The sequence below is a fragment of the Macaca fascicularis genome, chromosome 6, assembly GCF_037993035.2.
Source record: "Macaca fascicularis isolate 582-1 chromosome 6, T2T-MFA8v1.1".
Taxonomy (NCBI): Eukaryota; Metazoa; Chordata; class Mammalia; order Primates; family Cercopithecidae; genus Macaca; species Macaca fascicularis.
Window position 1 is genome coordinate 111,809,203 of NC_088380.1, and position 13,988 is coordinate 111,823,190.

Here is a 13,988-nt window from a genome sequence, read left to right on the forward strand (position 1 = left end):
ATCAGGAAAAGAAAAACAGATAAATAGCAAGGTAATATTATCAAGAATGATAAAGGAAGATATTATCAGAGATCCTAAGAGCATTTAAATAAGGAAATATTATAAAGAATTATTTGGTAATATATTTCACAATTTAATGAAATGGACACATTTTTTGAAGTCATGGACTACTGAAGTTTGCTGAACAAGAGATAACTTGAATAGTCATAAATCTATAACAAGTTGAATTCAGAGTGAAAAAATTTTTATAAAAGATACCCAAGGCCCAGATGGTTTAATGGGGAAAGTTTTTGAAACATTTAATGAGAAATGATACCAATTCAAAACAAGCTCTTTTAGAAAATAGAGAAGAAGCAAACGCAATGTGTGAGGCTAGAATTATTGTGATACCAAAACCAGACAAAGGCATTACAAGTAAAACAAAACAAAACAAAACAAAAATGCAGACCAACATCTTTCATGAATATATGCAAAAAATTCAAGCAAAATGTTTGTAAGTCAAATCTGAAAATACATAAATATATAATATATTGTGACCCAATGGATTTTATCCTGGAAATGCAAATTTGATATAACATTTAATATCAATTAATTTAATTCACCATATTAACAAACTAAAAATAAAGGAAAGAAGCATTTGATCGCCTCTATAGATGTAGACATTTTTTGCACAATTCAACTATAATAATAATAAAAAGTGGTGGGTAAAACAGGAATAAAGATAATTTCTTCAACCTAACAAAAGACATTTATGAAAATTCTACAGCTGATGTCAAAATAATGGTAAAACTGTGATTATTCTCATCCTAAAATCAATAAGAAGGCAAAGCTGTTGACTTTCATACTGTCTTCTCAACATTTAACCAAAAGCCTTAGTTAGTGCAGTAAGATGAGAAAAATAAGTACAAACTGATGCTATCTTTATTTTCAGAAAACACAGAATTGTCCATACAGATAATTCTAATGCAACTCTAAAAGCAAAACAAAACAAAACAAAAACTATTAAAATCAACAATTGAGTTGAGCAATGTTAGAGGATAAAGTCAACAGAGAAAAATTAGTTACATTTTAAATATGATTCGAGTGACACTATGAATGACCTATCCCCTTAAATCTATACAAGATTTTTAAGAGAATTTAAAGACAAAAATCAATGCAGAGATATCCCCTGTTCTTTGATTGGAAAAATCAATATGTGTAATATGTCAATTTTATATAATATTTTGATTGTGGTTATATGCATTTGATGTATATACACCCGTGAATCCAACACCATAATCAGAATTAACCTTTCTGTCAACACCAAAAGCTTCCTCACAAGATCTTTCACATGTCACTTCACCACCTGGAAACCTCTGTGGCTGGCAGTGCCTCTACTTAAGTTTTACTTGCCCCCGCTGGGCTCGTTCCGCCCACTTGGCCCACCACGTTGCCTCAGTTTGTACTACAGGCCGTATCCTTTGCCCTTCAAAGGCGTGCCAGGCATGGAGCAGCAAGGGGTGTATGAACCAGCAAAGCGGTGTATGAGCGAGTGAGTGCGGTGTTTGGCCAGTGCGCACGGCCAGGCATGTTGGCAACTGTGGAGGGCCAGACACCTCCAGGTGCCAGCACAGGTGCCGGTTCTGTGTGAGGCTGCGGCTGGACTAGGCATACCGCAAGTGGATTCTGCTGAGGGTGCCAGCATCTGGACAAGCGGAATGCGGTGGTGTCTAAAAACTCGTGACACCAACAACCGTGAAGCCCCAAGGGCTGGGGAGGGCATGCTACAGCTCTCTCATTCCTGCCGCCCATAGATCACCGAACGGTGGGGGCAGGGGAGATGTATTTTCAGCCTGTTCAGTCCCGCAGCCTTGCTCCAGCCCAGGGTTCCCTGGCTGGCCTGGCCCCGCCAGTACTTGCTGTCGTGAGGAGCAGCTACCTGACACTGGCGGAGGACAGGAGCGCTATAGTATTACAAATCTGGCTGGGGGATTCCCGAGGTCTGGGCCCCTAGATGGGTTGCCACTCTTTACTCCTCCATTTTGGCAAATGGGAGTATGTTACCACCTGCAGCTTGGCGAGCTCCCCAGGAACATGTTATAGCTCCTTTAGCTCCTACCTGCAGCTTGGTGATCCGGCCAGGAAAGTGTTACAGCCCTTTTCGCACCCGCTGTTCTGTGGGTGTCCAGGAAGAATGAAGTTACATGGTCAACTGAAGGGTGAGCACGGTGAAGAGTTTCATTGAGTAACAGAACAGCTCTCAGCAGTGAGAAAAGCCGAAGTCAGCAGCTCCTACCCACAAACTGGTAATCCTGACCTGTGGCCGAGGGCGGGTGCCTTTATAGGCTCAGAATGGAGGAAGTGCATGCTGATTGGTCCATGGGTGGGGTCTGGAAGAAGAACCATTTGATTGGCTGAAAGGCATCGAGGACGTTCTCAGTTCAGATTGTGGATTCTACCTGGAACTGGCAGCCGGGTTTTCAGGCTTTTCAGACTTTAGCTTGAAAGTTGGGTTTCACCAGGGACCCACCCTGATCTGCCTAGGAATTTGTCTGCCTCCTGCCGCTATCAGTATTACAAAACATCCCTTCTTCCAACTACATATGCAGGGAACCACTGATTACTTTCTGTCAATATTATGTATTTTCTATAATTGTGATAAAGCTAATCATACAGTATGTGATCATTTTGTCTGGCTTTTTAATTCAACATACTTATTTCGAGATTCAGTCACTTTGATATATGTATCAAAAACATGTTTTTTCTATTTATTGCTGAGTAGCAGTCCACTCTATGGGCATATCATGATTTTATCCATTTTGTTTTAATGAGTTGTTGATTTGCTGCTGATTTTTGGCTCTTACAAAGTTGCTATGAACATTAATGTACAGATTATGGTGTGGACATATGTTTTTGTTCCCTGGCATAGACACCAGGTAATGAAATTGAGTGATTCTATGGAAGAGAAAATTTAAATATTCAAGAAATTCCAAACATTTTTCCCAAGATAATTTACCAGTATTCATTCCCACCAGAAATATGGTGGAATTGCTCCAGATGCCCACAACACTTGGTCTGGAGATTATTTTTATTGCCGCCATTCTACAATGTATGAAATGGTATATCAGTGATTTAATTTGTATTTCCCTGTCAAGTAAAGATGTTGAGTATATTTTTACATACTGATTTTCATCTATAGGTCTTATTTAGTAAAGCATCTGTTCAAATATATGATTCATTTTTATTGGATTGTTCTGATTATCATTTTTGAATTGTAAGACTTTTTATATGTTATGAACACAGGTCTTCAGTTAGAAGTATATTTGAAAATATTTTATTCCATGCTGTGACTTCCCTTTTCATTTTCTGCACGTTTATCTGGAGAAATGAAGAATTTATTTAATGTTTTATAGTTCAATAAGTTGTAACTCTATTAAAGGAATTATTGACAACTGAAGATTGCACTAATTTTGTCCCATTTTTCCTTCTAGATTTATAATTTTAGCTCTTATACTAGAAGTCCACAATCAGATATTTTAATGAAGAGAGAGCTGTGCACGGTGGCTCACACCTGTATCCCAGCTAGTTGGGAGGCAAAGGCAAGAGGATTACTTGAAGCCAGCAGTTGGAGACCAGCCTGGAAAAACAAGCATTGCCTCTGAAAATATAAAAATAAATAAGTCAGATGTGGTGCTGTGCACCTGTAGTCCTAGCTACTGGGGAAGCTGGGGCCAGAGGATCGTGTGAGTCCAGGACTTACTGGGTGTAGTGAGCTATGATAGTACCACTGTGCTCTGGTCTTGGTGACAGAGCGCGACTCTATCTCTAAATAAATAAATAAATAAATAAAATGCATACAAAGCATATTATTTATCTGTAGGAAAACATTAAAGGGGAAAAGATATGTGCTGGTATCAACTAAGAGAAGACAATTGTTTGACCATTTTACAGCATACTATGAAACAAAAGAAAACCAATACACCAATGAAGCAATGATACGGAAAATGGCAGTAAGAAAGTATTTTGTCCATAATCTGCTCACAGATTCTTTGGATACTTTTTGTCTGTTTCTTATCATGCTCCTGAAAATTGACATTTTGCAAAGTATGTAATGTCCTGATAAATTTTTGATTTCAAGGAAGATTTAAACACCTTAATTATGGGATTGGTAACTTTCTGTTTCTTAATTTGATGACATAGTAAAATGTCACATATATGGTTGACAGTGTTCTCTAGAAGCTATAAGCAGAATATTTCCCTTTGATTTATAATGCTAATAGAAAGTTACAATGCTCTTTAATTATAGTAAGGAGATCCTAAATTCATATTACTGAACACAGCTATAGAAGGAAATAGCATCACATGTTATGATGAATTATAAATTAATTTTATATACTTAAAATAGTTTTCTAATTGTGACTAGTTTCAATGTTTTAAAATATAAATGTTATATCTTTGACTTATTTTCATTAATTTTTTTAAGGAAACCCTAAAGTCTATAAACAAAAATGAGATCATTTCACTCTTTAAGTTAATCTGTGGTTCATGTTAAATTGCCTTGATTCAGACAATCATAATCTAGCGTGTGTACTATAAGATTAACATAGTGAATAGTGTCAGAAAAAAAAAAGAATAGGTAGTGTTAATTCTGTGTACCAAATTATCTAAAGAAGCTTAATTATGTACTCTAATGTCTGTCTTTTTTTTTTTTTTGCTAATACCTTTATCAATTTTCATAATAAACTAACTGTACATTAACTTGTCACTAATTATTTTTATAGTGTAAAGAGGGGAATTTTCAAACTTTCATTCTACAGCGTTGGATATAAAGATAACAATGGCATTGTCTTGCCATTATTGTGTTCTGGCCAGATGTGTTTAAAATACCAACAGAACTCTGAAAAAGTGAGATGACAGTCGACACACATGTAGCACAGTATTTTCAATTAGTATTTTAATTATGCCTTGTGAAATCTAGTGACACTTTTTTATTTCCCAAAAATAAATTAGGTAAATCTCATCAGAATTATCTACTCCTATGGATAGCCATTTATATGATAAACCACTTTGATCTACAACTGCATTACAAAAAACCAATTGTCTCATGCTGTTCATGGAAGTCAGTAATAGGACACAGACTGTGATGCTATTAAAGCAATTCACTAACAGAATATTAGAATGTCTACTAAAATATCACAAATGAGTACCAGATTTTATATCATACTGGTAGAATGCTATAGCATTATAGAGTTTGCTCCTGTTCGACTGTTTTTCCAGTAAATGATACTACTAATGTAATCATGTTTCTTATCCAACCCAATCCAAGTTTTGTCCCAAATCATAGCATTGCAGTCATCATAGTAAAATAAAATTTGTTTCTATTCAGGAAATGGCTTGATACTCTTGCATGATTTTCAAGCTGTAAATATTTTGTTAACCTTGCATTTATAATATCTAAGTGTTCAGTATTAAATTGTAGTAAATTTTGTTAAATTCTTTAAAAATATATCAAGACTCAAAGCAGCAATTTTGTTTTTACTGTTACAAATTTAAGTAGAGCAAAATGAATATTTAAACAAAGGTATTGCTTTACATGCCATGAAAATGTTCTCTCTGAAAACAAAGTATATTTACCATCTCACTTATTAGAAAACTTTTCTTTATTATTCATTCAACACTATTTCTTCTATCATACTCCTTCCTAACCTGAATCTAAAGGAAGCAGGGTTTTCACTGTGGTTTATAATATACCTGTGCCTAAAATTAGTGCATCCACTTCAAATGGCAGGTGCACTGGTAAACACTTTTTAGGCATTTCCAGATATTAGCTCTCAACTCGCTAGCTACAGTTCACCATGCTAGACACATCACCAAGCTTGGCTTTCGTCTTTTCAATTTATGTTTCATGACTTACTACAGTTTTTTCTTCATTCATTGATTTATTCATTCAACTTTCAAAGTGCTAATATGCAAGAAACAGGCCGGGCGCGGTGGCTCAAGCCTGTAATTCCAGCACTTTGGGAGGCCGAGATGGGCAGATCACGAGGTCATGAGATCGAGACCATGCGGGCTAACACGGTGAAAACCTGTCCCTACTAAAAAATACAAAAAATTAGCCGGGCGAGGTGGCGGGCACCTGTAGTCCCAGCTACTCGGGAGGCTGAGGCAGGAGAATGGCGTGAACCCGGGAGGCGGAGCTTGCAGTGAGCTGAGATCCGGCCACTGCACTCCAGCCTGGGCGACAGAGCGAGAATCAGTCTCAAAAAAAAAAAAAAAAAAAAAAAAGCAAGAAACAATGTGATATGCAAAGATGATTCAAGCTATTTTCCTTCCTTAAGATACTTATAGTGTATTAGGAAAGATAAGATAGAAACTGGGTCCATTTTTCTAGAACAAAAATACCACAAGCTTAGCAGATAGATGAAGGCAGTTTAACACCAATGATGGATACACTAGAAGTATCAACAGTTATAGTTGTTTAGCTACGATAACAATTTTGTCCGATTTTAAATGTGAAGAAACTAAACCATTAACATTAATTTTTTTTAAAAAAAAGAAAGCTGTTACTGAACTTGTATTAAGTAAGTTATAAACTATTGCTTAACCACTATACTAAAAGAAAGCTTATCTTTTTTTGGTGATAACAGAAATATTTCTATGATGCTTAGATTGTGAAATATTATCAGGTCTAAATATTTTAGTATTGATTAAATTCATAGTAAAAATTGTTATTATTAATTATAGGTTAGTTATATAAAGTTAAATGGTTGGGGTCTTGGTTTTCATTGGATGAGGCTTTCCTAAAAACAGTAAGAATAATTTGAAAAAAACATATAAATATGTGGAAATGAAGTTCAATGCAGTAAGGATCACAGTGCATTCCATTGGAAGATGATAAAGTTTAGCTTCATGGGCATAGTGGAAAGTTGTTACTTTTGCAATCCACAATCTTCTACAAAATAATAGCCTTTGGTCATTTTGAACACTATCAGCACTTTTCCTCTGATAAAATTAATGAGGAACTGGACAGACAAGCCCCTGAAAATAGACTGGGACAGTTGTCATGATTCTAATAAAAGCTTAATGAAACTTAAATCTATCTCATGCATCCAGATGGACTAAGGTTATATTATAATACTTGCAGTTTTGTAGTTACCTCAGTTCTTGCTGCTAGTTTCTGCAGAAACAATATGTCAGTGTGACATGCCCTGTGGCAATGCATTGTTTTTCTCAAAGTGAAGAGTATTCACTGATGAATCTTATGGACTCCTCAAAAATAAATGTGGATAATTATCCAATGTGCGTTTGATCACTCATAAAAACCCTGAGACATTTCCTTTCAAGTGGCAGCTGTACATGCTTTCTCCTCTTCCCCTCAACAACACGTGTTGTCTTTGTGTGCAATGTATAATATTCTTGGTTAGCATTTGAGCAAGTACTAGTGCAGTCTCAGCCTTTCTTACACTGCTTTTGCTAGGTCTTTTCATGCAGAAATAACGTCTTAAAGACCCAAGCTAAGTTTCTATTCTATATGCATAATGATAAATCTGCACTCCTGCTGGGGGCCATTTTCACAGCTTCCTCTCCAATAATTAAATGACCACCCGCAACCATATTACCCATAGAATTTAAATAATCAAAACATTTTTCTTAATACTCCTTTTAGCAAAAATGATTTTTATCATTTTATTTCCATTTTCTTAACATTTTAAATACATTTACTACTGACTAAGGCAAAGGTTATTTCTTAGCACTATTTAATCTTCTTTACATAGTTAATTAGCATCAAGTATATTTATTTTCTTGTGCAAATTTGTTGGAGTATAAAGCTCCGGGTGTGTGTTTTCAATGCACATGACAAAGTTTTGATAGTGAAATATGAGCATTAACAAAATAAGTGCCTTTTCTGCATACTGTTTTGAATGTGATTGTTTGAATCAGTTTAACAATCAAATGTATTCTTAAATATATACATTTCAAGAATGAAAAGATTATGTTTCATATTTTTCTTGGCATAATAAGATGCAATGAATATCACATTTCACAATCAAATAGAAATTATATTTTCTGCATTTGTCATGCCAAAGAGTTATCTTGCATACATTCCATGATGTGGCATGCATTGATGTGGGATAAATCTAAGAAATACCATGAGACAGCTGTTAAATAAGTGGAAGCCTTGGTTTCAAACATTTAGGATGGAGAGATACGTAATCAAAAGAACTAAAACTGAAGATGATTAAGGACAGGAAAAAAAATGTCTGAAGAGTCATGAGGAGACTTAATCATTTAGATGAGAAAAATAAATAAGGTCTAGATAGAGTCAGACACTCGGTGTGGTAATTTACTCAATATCGTGCTCAACTGCAAACACAATAGATCCTTCCAAGGAAATGAAATAACTACAAATGTCCTACATCATGAAACAGAAAGTGAAAAGAGAGAGAGAGAAAGTTTTAGAGAGACAGAAATATTAGTTGGTAAAAAAAAAAAAAAAAAAAAAAAATCCTTACTACTCAGGAAGGAGGTGGGCTTATCTTAAAGAATGACTCTAGGGTTTAACATTATTTGCCTTAAATTCACTAATATTTACATAATTTTTACTGTGTAATTTTTTAAGTATCTTTTAACCTCTATAACTATTTGGTCCTATAATGTTGGTAAGTTGCATCATATAACTAGAAATAAAACACAACAAAGAAGTAAGAGACATCACAAAGAGGAAACCATTTTTTAAATAATAGAGTCAGTGGAATGATCAGGAACAAAACTTGGACCTCCTATGAAGGTATCATACTTGTTTTATCTCTAAAAATACAGAATATAACTGGGATATTGTCTGATAATTCTATATTTTTCACTGTATAATGTGGAAAATTAAGTTATAAGAAGGAAAGAAAAGATCTTGATTTTTAACTTGGTAAATTCAAAGATAAATCAATGATTTCTCATGCACTTTTATCATTAAGTAGCTCTTTTAATATAACATTTTCTAGAAAAAAATATGCTACATTAATTTCCAATTATAGAAAATAAATTGAGTATCTTTTTCTTTAATAAGACTGTCAGTAAATAATGATGAAAGACTTGAATCAAGATCTTATTTTTCTTGTCTAGATTTTTTATGTTTAAAGATCCTCTAATTTTCCTGCATAATTTAAAACAGAGATTTTAAGACACATTTGCTACATATAATTTTCTTTCCTATTTCAAATATCCTTTTTAAATGTAATGTTTTCAGTCCACTTTCCACACAGTTTAACATATTTGCAGCCCTTCTGTCAAATTTTAATAATACCAACTCTGATTTAAGCTTTGTTAGAAAGTTGAAAAGTATACATCACGAACTAAAGATAAGCACATGTTTAAGGACATTTTTACATATGCAAAGAGCAATATTTTAGACATAGCTAGATGAGGGTAAATCAGCTCACACTTAATTCATAGTTTTATTTTTAAGACGCTTTAAAGATAATCCTAGCAATAAATTTCCAAATGATTCTGTAAAACACATTTATTGGAGATTCGGTGGGTTCTCCGCTATCCTCACAAAGTTAAGGAGAAAAGCTTCTCACTTTTTTGAATGTAGAGAAATGTTCATCACCTCTTAAAAGAAAAAGCAAAAAAAGGGGTTCATTTTGATTGTAACTTTTTAGTTGCTACACACTTTCTTCACTCTCTCCTAAATCACTAAAAGGTTGGAAAATGGTAGGAAATTTCAGAGGTTCACAGGTACATGAATCAAGTCTTCAAACTTAATGGTGAAATAGTATTGTGTATGAATCTAGGTGCTCTGATGAAGGGTTATTTTCAGTAAATGTTGAAAGGTTGACAGTAGCTGCTTTGTAGATTTGGGGAAAAACCAAGTTGATAACAATCATATGAAATTGCTGTCTTAATGGTAGACATTTTTTAAAAGGAAAGCATTTCTTTGCAGTGCTGACTTTAAGCCATGAGACATACTTCCTGGAAACTTCTTACAAACTTATAATTGACTCAACTTAAAACTGTTAAAAGAATAAAGTAATACAAAACTTGCTTTCCTTGTCTTCATCAGTGTACATCTGTCTTTGTATTTATTACCTATTTATCACTATTTTGCTCGATGATGAAGATAATAGGTTGAGAATTAAATATAACCACCTGAACACCAGTCTATGTTTACACACATTTAGCTTGTTGCTTCTAACATAGTCATAGTCATATTAAGACATAGTCATGTTAAGAAGACTAAATTTGATAAGATAGTGATCTCAAACAAGACCCACTTTCAGAAAAGTAGTATTAAAAACATTGTTATTTTCAGGAAAAAAAAAAAAAGATGTGATTGTAACTGAACTCTATATTTATTAAAAGATAAAATAGATTAGTTAACTGAGGTTCACTGAGTGGCTTATTCTGAAATGGTCATCAGTGGTTCTAACATTGTATGGTCTGAATATTACTATTTCTTTTCCATCTTCTCTGAGAACATAGCTTTGGAAGACATGATTGAGAAGTAGTAAAAGATGGAAAAGGAAAGGAGGAAGTAGAATATCAAAACTGATAGAAAAGTGATACAGAGTCTAAAAGTTTTGTCTTTTTAGGTACAATGTAATGATCATTCCAAAATATATTTGAAATAAACCATTTTATCTCCAAAGTTTCTTATTTCCTTTAATAATATATTTATATATCTCTCAAACTTCATATTATACTTAATGGTACATCTTCTCCTGTCAAATAAATAATTTATTTTTGCTGAAGAAATTACATATTTGTATCTTTTAAAGTGAAAAATAAGTAATTGAATTAAAAGTGAAGGATTTATTTGGCCTTTCCATTTGAAAAAAAAGTTTTCCCAGAGAAAATGATAGCTCACAATTCTGTTTTCTTTATTTAAACATCTGTATGTTAATACGAATACAGATAATTTTGGTTTGGATTCTGGTTTTATTTAAGTAGGATTATTCTTTAACATCCTTTAATCACATAATCTAAAATTTTGAATTTGTTATTTTTTTCCTCATACTGTGAATTACATTATTCTTGGTAACTACTGACTTCTCATTGTAGTTTTTTTTTTTTTTTTTTTTTTCAAATTTGTATCTCAAGTCAGTGATGTCTGGCAAACATATTTATCACCCGCTTGTTGATCTTGTGCTCTTGGATATCCTATAGGTTACTCAGTTTCAATATTTAAATATTTTGCAACCCTTTACTGTCCCGTATGATTCCTATTTATTCTCTAATAATTCACAAGGCTCCATTCAGCTGCTCATGACTGAAACCTAACATTCTTCCCTGATATGCCAATATTTATTCTATTGCCACCACCCTATAATATTCAGTTCATCACAATGTATTCATGAGTCTAATATTCATAAGACCTTAATATTTCACATATCTCATAAAAATTGAGTGATCCTCTTGCCACTGATAATAATTAATTGATCAGCTGTCATCGTCTATTGCAACAAATTCTAGCAGATATTACTACTTTTAACACTTGCTTCGAATTTAGTCTTCATAATGCAGCCAAGATAAACTTTCCATATTTTCCATACTTTAAATCCACTTGTCCTCTGCTATAGGCCTTAGCCTAAGACTCTACCTCATTTAACCCAGTGGGTTAATTCTTTAAAAATGTTAACAATAACAGAATCATAGATATTCAGGGCCAGGAGAGGACAACTTTTAGGAGAGACATTTTCACATTCTAATTCATACGTAATGCTTAAGACACAATTAGACTTCATTAACTATTATCTTAACCTTCTACACCTAGTTTATACATGCTCTTAAGTGACTGCAAGAAGTCCTAAGCTATCATCCATAAACAACTAATGTCTATATATTAGTACATCAGTAAAGCTTGCAGCTTAATGCTCCTGATACATAAGAACCATTAAATAATTTTAGTTTTCTTCAAAAGAAACTCTTTAAAAAACAATTATACCTTTTGCTGTGAATCACATATAGTCATTGGAAAATGGCTCAATATGTATCAAAAATCAGTCTGAAACATTATTTTCTTTGACCAAAGGAAATATAAATCTGCTTCTTGTTTCCTTGTCGACAAATGTTATACAGATTTGATATTATACTGTGCCTGTAAAATGAATTCCTCAGCATGCCACAAGAATCTTCCTTGATCCGTCCCCTCTTCCCTGCTTACTGTCATCTGACTCTATTCTTGCCTTGTGCTTTAGGTTCCAATCATAATGAACTACTTTCCGTTCCTTATGTGTATGTCTCCTGAACTACTTATATTTTCACATTAGGGTGTTTGTACCACTGTTTAGTAGCACATGTGAACTTCTTTTGTGGTGAACATAGACTTATTTTTCTTTCTAAAAAAAAGTCTAGCAGAAGAATACTTCATACTTCTACATGTATTCTTGAGTAGGTATCAAATATTATTGATTATTCAATCACGTATTGTGTCTCAAATCAGAGATTACATTCTCCATGAAATCTGCTTTTGGCCTGGATGCCCATCCCTTATCCTCTGTATATTACCGTCATGACAGAGTTCACGCTTCTTTTCTTTTTCATTGCCTATTTTGTTGAATCCTTGAGATTTAACAAATAATAAAGGAGATTTTTAAGGATATGTACTGGGTTTATTTAAGATATTATATTGAAAGAGGAGGGCATTCCAAATAGAAGAAACATCATAAGCTACATGGCAGAAGTGAGAGTCTGTGAAGGTAAATCTTCATTTTTCAAGTGAGCAGATGGAGTATTTTGGAGAACAGAGACAATAAAGGTATGAGTCATAGGAGTGGATTCAAATGATTAACACTAGTGATAATGTTTTTTTAAATTGAAATTTACATACAGAAGACAAAATTCAATGCACTAGAAAATGAGTATTATAGATTTCGAAAAAGAAATATCATAGAAATACTGTTAGTGAAGTTAACAAGCATCATTGCCTAGACCGACTGAAATGAACATAAATAGGCACAATGAAAATAAAAGTAATACCGAGACTAGATGCTAACAAGATTTATAGGTAAAGAACAGGAGAAGTTTGAGATGTACTTCAAATAATTAAAAACAACAACAACACCACATGGTTTCTAGAAAAGGTTCTCGACAACGGATAGAGAAGGAGGAAACAATCATCTAGACTCTGTCCTTTGGAGGAAGTTTTGCCAGGGAAATGGAATTGACGACACCGTGTGTCATCACTGGGTATGCCCACCCTGTCTGTCTTGGGCTTCATATTGGGCTTGAATTTTCGTTATTTTTACTACCTTATTCGACTAGGGTAGGTTCTAATTCCCTCCGATTATGAAAAAGCCAAGGAAAAGGGTGTATGAGGAGAGAATCTTAGGATAACAACCGTAGAAGTCTTTTTCTTTTACATGTTTTTTATCTTCTATTTTAAACAGTTATTCTTATAGTCAGACATAAGTAGAATGTATTTTTTGTGTAAATCTGTAACCGCCAGGGATTTGGGGGCACAAATTTGAAGTATAAAGCTAATTGCTTAAAGAATGTCCTAAAAGAATTATAATTTCCTGTTGTTAAGATTTACATTTTTATATAAACTTGTCAAAACTGCTGTTTATATTCAAGCCCACATGTTTAATTAACTATTGTTTTGATAATGAAGTTTCTGTGAATGTATAAAACTAGAAGAATAATTAGACAACTTTCGAAAATGGGTATGTATGTAAAACCCTCTTTGTAATGACCTTATGTCCATTTAACTTTTATAAAATGTTTAAAATGTAAATATTGCAATTTATATGCAAGGGAAATATTTACTCACTATTTCCTGTGGATGATGAAAGTCACTTGATTTTCACAAATCTATTAACCAGAAATCCAAAAAATGTACGCCAATCTAGAAACCTTTTATTTTTACATTTCAATGGATGAATAAGACATAACAGTCTAGAAGTGAATGTAATTTTTTTTCTTTTCATCTTTTCCTTTAATTTGTTACTCATAGCAGTATGAAGAGCCAATAGAATCTTCTCTATAACTTACACTGTGTTTGACCTTAATTATAC